The 6,579-nt window shown below is 29.1% G+C and overlaps 1 protein-coding gene across 1 annotated transcript in view; it reads right to left on the reverse strand.

Moving 5' to 3' along the window:
- LOC139488078 (choline O-acetyltransferase-like) overlaps positions 1–6,076 on the reverse strand; it is an 89,755-nt gene extending 83,679 nt beyond the window's left edge. The window contains exon 1 of the mRNA XM_071273424.1: positions 5,701–6,076. The gene's annotated coding sequence lies outside the window, so the exon portion shown is untranslated. The remainder of the gene's footprint in view (positions 1–5,700) is intronic.
- Positions 6,077–6,579: the final 503 nt, after the last annotated feature.

Below are 6,579 nucleotides of genomic sequence, written 5' to 3' on the forward strand. Positions count from 1 at the left end.
CTGTCTTTGCGTTTTGAGTCATTGACTGTTGCCTAATCTTTGTTAATTGGGACGATTGCCTGTGTTTGCCCAAAGACGAAAAAAATGTGAAGGATGTTTGCTACTTTTTTTTAATAATAACATTCTGTTTAAAGAATCGTATAAATTGATAATTTATAAATAACAAAACAGAAAAAACAGAAAAATATGGAAAGTTTCTGTCATTGTTTCTGAGATATAATCCTTTTAAAAATTAGGCGTGAAATGTTTCTCTATAGATTTGTCTTTCTGATTTGGACAGACGGATACCTACTATCAAAGGAGATGCAATTAAATCATAATGTTAGCAATATTCAAATATATTGTTGCATGGTATGCAAAACGATACCAAACACTCTTAAAGTCGCTCTCTCTAAAAGAGTGTTAGTAGGAATCGCATATGCACCACTTTAAAATGCTTTTTATAAACTTATCATAGCTATTAGACTTAAATTTGTTAAGCCAAACTCGCAGTTTGTCTATAAAGACTCATCATTAACGCTCGGATAAAAAAGTCAATAAAAAATTCAGAAGTATATTATGCCGTATTAAAACAAATTCTAATAGTTTAACTTAAATAAAATAATGAAAAGCGGTTAGTTGTTCACAGTTTTATTGCCCAGAATAAACATATAAAGACATTTACACTTTGTTCTAACTCGATTCGTTACCAAGTTTGTCCGGAATAAAACTAGATTTAATTAATAACAACAGACAAATCAAGTATCAGTCATACTGACTTTCATTAACCATTCTTTATAGTATTTACGTGGCAGCAAGTAGTGAATTATAACACAGCTTGTCTCAGACTGCACAGAAGGTGATTGTAGCTTGTTTGATTCAAACACCTAATTTCGTTTATGATGAAAGATGTTGTCGTGTCAATTTTTCCACTTAATGAAACAATATAGCTCGTTATTATGAAAGGAGACATTAATTGTAGGAACCGTAGTGGTCTCGCTTACATTTGTAAATGTCACGAGGACAGCAATATATTACACATGGGGGACAGTCTATATAGGCTTCGTAATTGAACTTGTCACATTACTAAAGTATACAAGTCGAGACAGAATTCAACATTATTATAACCAAAAATAACAGCAACAAACACAAACACAAACGAATGCAACAATAGGTTAGTAAATCGTATAAGGGCTTAATCAGTTCAAATAAAAAGTGCTAAAAGATTTCAGCGTTCGTAGTATTTCTTTTGTTGTAAGATGAATGAACACTATTTTTTTAATACGTATAGAGAACTTATTTTACCTCGTCCAAGTAGTTTCTTTGGTTGGTCATTATTATTATTAATACCATTCAATTTTTATTTTAAAGTTTAAATCTTAAACGCAATTTCAGATATCCAGCACTCAATTTTTAGATTTTGCCTGAACACCACCGGAGTTGAGGTGAAAATGGTTAAATTGTTTGACATTTTTGGTATTTGCAGGCAATACCGAATGGAATTTATTTGTAAGTTGGAAATCCGGAGATTTAATCAAACAAAATCGTCAAATTATCCGTAGAAATCCGACATGAGATATCCTCGTCTCTATATAGGCAATTACATTAATTCTGAAACTAACATTGTAAATGTACACAATCTAAACTTATGAATGAACCAAGCTGAGATATTGATAAATTGGCAATTTATCAAACAAATTCAAATATGACAAACGAAGAAAGGAGCGTAAGAAATGCTCCTAGACACTGTAATAAACCAACTCAAAAATTGCAAGAAATATGATCGATCTGGGTGTCATTTTCAGGGTTTGATTGATGGCCAAATTATAACAACTTTGTTTTAATTAAAACTGTAGATAAGTAACAAAAACTGAAATCGTTTGAATGTTATTTTCAGCCAATCTTTATTAGATTTCCTTTCAATAATGTATCGCTTTTTTTTTATAAAAAAATCTTTTAATTTACTCAGTGTATAATAAATTCATCCTTATTTCTAGCTTAGAAATCATGAATAAATCTAAAGAATATTTGAACCAAAAAAACGTCATACATTATGTTTTAAAACATTAACGTGCTTTGCGGGCACCCACGAATATGTTTTGTGCTGTTTGATGCATTAGTGTTTATTTGGTTTAATTCATACTAGCAACAATAGAAAAAAGTATTTTAATAAAAAAGCATAAGTAAACCATCATGATATACTTGTAGTATTCGAATGTTCATCAGTTTCACGTCAATCTAATAAAAAACAACGAGTTTAGTACCTGATACATGCATGAAACAGCTTGTTGATATAAAAAGGTCACCTACACACAATAACTGCATATATTGTTTCACACATGTTTCTAATGTTTAAATTAATGCATTTTTATGAATGAAATTTGTTTTTCTTCATTTTTTTTGCAATGTAGATAGTTTTGATGCCGTAGTTATGTAATATACCAGTTGTCTTTATTGACATTCGTTGGTACAAGCAAGCGTTTTTTGTTTGTTTTTTTCATTGGGTATTTAGATTTGAAATCAGATCTAGAACACTGTTTCTCTTAGCTTTTCATTTTATATTATGTGAGGGTTTGGTATTATATTTATATTTATGACATACATTGTAGAGGCGTTTATTCAACATTCCTAGCATGTGCATTTCCGTACATTTTCATATTTTCCCAACCCCAAAATTTTATATAGGCAATAACCATGCATGTATTCTATGCCTAATACAGGCAACAGTAATATACCGCTGTTCGATAGTCACAAATCGTTTGAGAGATAACAAATTCGGGTTACAAACTAAAACCGAGGGAATCAAAATTGGATTTTTTTTTAACATATTTGAACAAATGTCTTTTCAGATAATAATGATTCTTTTTTAGAACAGATTACATATTTTTTTTCCGAAATTGCTATGAAAATGTTTTGTGGAGAAATTGGTTTGAAATATGGAAAAATATGTATACTAGAATAGGTAATAGTATAGGAATGGTTTTCAGATTCTATACATATGTATAGGGCAAGTAGGAAATACTTCCGTACATCTTTTTGAGAACTGCGGGAGGCTGCGTTAACTGAAAATGTGTATTTTAATGATAATGGTGAATGGATTATTGGGTCACGCAACACCTTTATACAAAAAGGACATAATAGAATGATTATTTTATAGGTGAAATACGTTATATAAACAATTTCATTCTGAACTGTCATGGTGATATTGAAAATTGCAATCTGCAATTCAAAATAAAACAGGCACATGCTGATATTATAAGAAAAGATTTTCGATTGATTTCGAATAATTTAATCTTAAGTAAAACCTAAGAATAGTAAATGAGACCATATTTTAGCATCGATTCAGGGTGGATAGAAACCTGCATACAGATATATCACGTTTTGAATAAAATAAAATAAAGCACTATTGTCCGCAAGTAGGAAATAAAATATTTTTTTTCTTTTCTGAATTGTTTTAATTTCTATAACCTGCAGGCGTTACTGCTCAGTTTGATTTACCGGTATTGTAAACAAAAATATTGTTAATGAATGTTGATTTCCTTGACAGCATTCTAGATTACAAGTTGATGATGAAAAATAATTTCTGACGAAAAGAAGACAAAAATGCAACAAATGAAAGCAAAAATAATACCCAAATAACACAATCTCAATCGAAACTATAAATAATTGAGTTAATTTAAAAACGATTAACATCTTTTTCGGAATCGTGTTATCTGGTATTTTTTTACTAGGACATGATAAGTACTCACAAATATGAATACCATTATGTGACTAGTCAAAGACAAACACCTTTAATACTGTAGTTGTCGTTTAGTTACCGTTTGTCATATATTTATTTTTTTGTATTTTCGCAGCACAATTTTAGCCTTTGGTGTTCGCTTATGATTTTCTTTTGCACTTTATCATGCCTTTGTCTTTCATAGCTTACTATATGATGCAGGTTTGTACATTCTAGAAAATCGTCCATCTCTTTTCTGAATTGTTTTTATTTCAATAACCTATTGGCGTTATTGCTCGGTTTAAATTGATTTTGCCATTTGATTAGGGACTTTCCGTTTTGAATTTTCCTCGGAGTTCAGTATTTTTGAGATTTTACTTTTTGTCCCTTGGTCTTTTATGGTTGCTTTGCCATAATCAGTCATGCCACACATCCATAAATTTACTTGTGTGCTTGTCTTAATTTACCTAATTCTTTAGAACAATTTACATGTATCGTTACTTTATAAATTATTTCTAGGTTAGTTTTGTTCTTTATGATTCGGTGCAGCAATGTCAAACTTATTTGTTTTATTTGTTTAATTTAATTTAATCTTTTTTTATTTAATATTTTCAATATTTCTAAATACAATGATCACGTTATCGACAAAGAATAAAACTAAATCATCTGTATAACACCTTTAAAATTTAAATACAAGTTAATTTGTGGAAGAATAAAAATGGAAGAACTAATACTTAGATGAACAACTCGATCTACTTACTCTTACCAATCAGTCAATCTTACTCTCACTTTGGTTTGAATTATTTAATGGACACATGATGGGGTTGAAAATCTTGTATATTGTTAGCCTCGTGATGTATGAAAGAACACCAAAAACCCATATAAAGTTGTTATCGAAATCACTACTTTGCGAAACTTTACACATTTTGAGCCTACAATTTTTCTGCATTTACACACAACACTGATATGACTTTAGTTTAAAGATGGTTACACGAAGCTTAAACACAATGTATCTTTAAATCATAAATGCGAGTTTAGAATTGCGATTCAACTGGGAAAACAATCTGTTGCTAACGAAGGTAAATGGCGTTATACCGTACAAAACACAGCTTTTGACTACTGAAAATATGAATACGCTTGAAAAACTTTAATACCTCAACTATTTGAATTACATGTTATGATGAAAAAAACTTACATGGATTGAACAATACATGTCGCGCTATGTAGTCTTTTAATCCATTCAAATTTCTCGTTTTCATCCTTATACAGTTTTATTTTTTCATTAGATGTTTTTTTTTCAAGATACCTTGTTTGTCCCTTTTCATTTTGCAATCTATGCAATTCAATGTTTTATTAAAGTCTCATCTCTCAACAAGTACAATCAATCTTTATACATTGTAAAATAACACTAGATAAAATGAGAGCCATTCTATACAGAATTATAAGAGACTATTAAAATGCATAGATATAATACACAATATGAAATAAAATACTATTTACAATATATAAAATTTCTACGTCTTTTTTAAATCAAATGACAGGTTTTGCATGTACAATTATATAGACAGAAGTTTTAAAAGAGTGTATATAAACTGCACTTAAGTATGTTCAATACACTTTATAAAAATACTGTTTTGATTCCTTCAGATCTTCTAAACTTCATAATTTGTTTCATGATAGATAAATCTTCTTTTAACGTCAACCATTGAAAAAATAACAAATCATTAACTTATTTATTGAGAATAAGACATTAAAAATTATGCAAGCCCATAAATCAATTTATAAAATAACTTTTATTATTGTTTCTTTAATAAAACATGCTAGTTTTCGTCTTCAATAATAGCACAGATTGATTCTCAGGAAAACATTCTTTATGATCATTGTTTTTACACTTTTACAACTAATTAAATTATTTTTTATATCTAATTTCCTGGTTTTTTCTTTTATATTGTAAAATTATAATAAAAAAAAATCATTTAACTACAAAAAATAAAAGTTCTTACCTTAATAAGCTGTTGTACACTTTCCTTTACTCAAGGGGTTGGATTTAATATTTTATATAAGAAATATTGAAGAACATCTCAGCTTCTGATTTAAATAACATTAATTGGTATCACGTGACTTGTGGCGGGCACTCGAATCGATATCCTCAACCTACAACAGTACCACAGAATAAGCTTATCTACCTCGCTCTAACGGGACGAGCTTACAAACGCTCCAAAGATCTTAAAAGAATAAAAATTTATGGATAATCGAATAATCTCCGAAAGCGCTGGTATGGTGTGGCCATAGTGTCAATTCTCCTGTTTCAATATTTACATGAAATCGATGAAGGCGATTGATCAAGTTATAATTACTATGTGTGCCCCTCTCTTATTTCAAGAACGTTCATTAGCTAATTACAGTATTGAGAAAATAACACTAGATGGTGTAAAGTAAATGAGTACCAATGTATCTACTCATATTAACTTTAATAGGGATAATGTATTCTGTTGTTTTATATTATGTAATGTTTATCTTTAATATCTCAGTTAGAAATGTTATAAAAGTAGCTAACATTAAAATTAAATTGTGAGTTACTCATATTTTTGGTGAGAACATTTAAATCATTTTATAAACAATTAAAGTCTCACCACTTTTTTTAGCAAGAGTTCGATGTTTGTAATTCTATACCCGATATTTTATAAAAGGCAATATTGTTGCATTATAATACAACATCTGTGACCAGAAAATACACAAGGTATCATTTGCAACACTTTAATTTTTCTCCTCTTGTTCACTTATATAAAAGCTGATTTGTGCATTCCCATAATATTTATAGATCACGATGTAGTTTTAATTTGTAGTTTTAATTTATCGTGAAAATTTCATACTTATTTATT

Source organism: Mytilus edulis, chromosome 9 (assembly GCF_963676685.1).
Source record: "Mytilus edulis chromosome 9, xbMytEdul2.2, whole genome shotgun sequence".
NCBI lineage: Eukaryota > Metazoa > Mollusca > Bivalvia > Mytilida > Mytilidae > Mytilus > Mytilus edulis.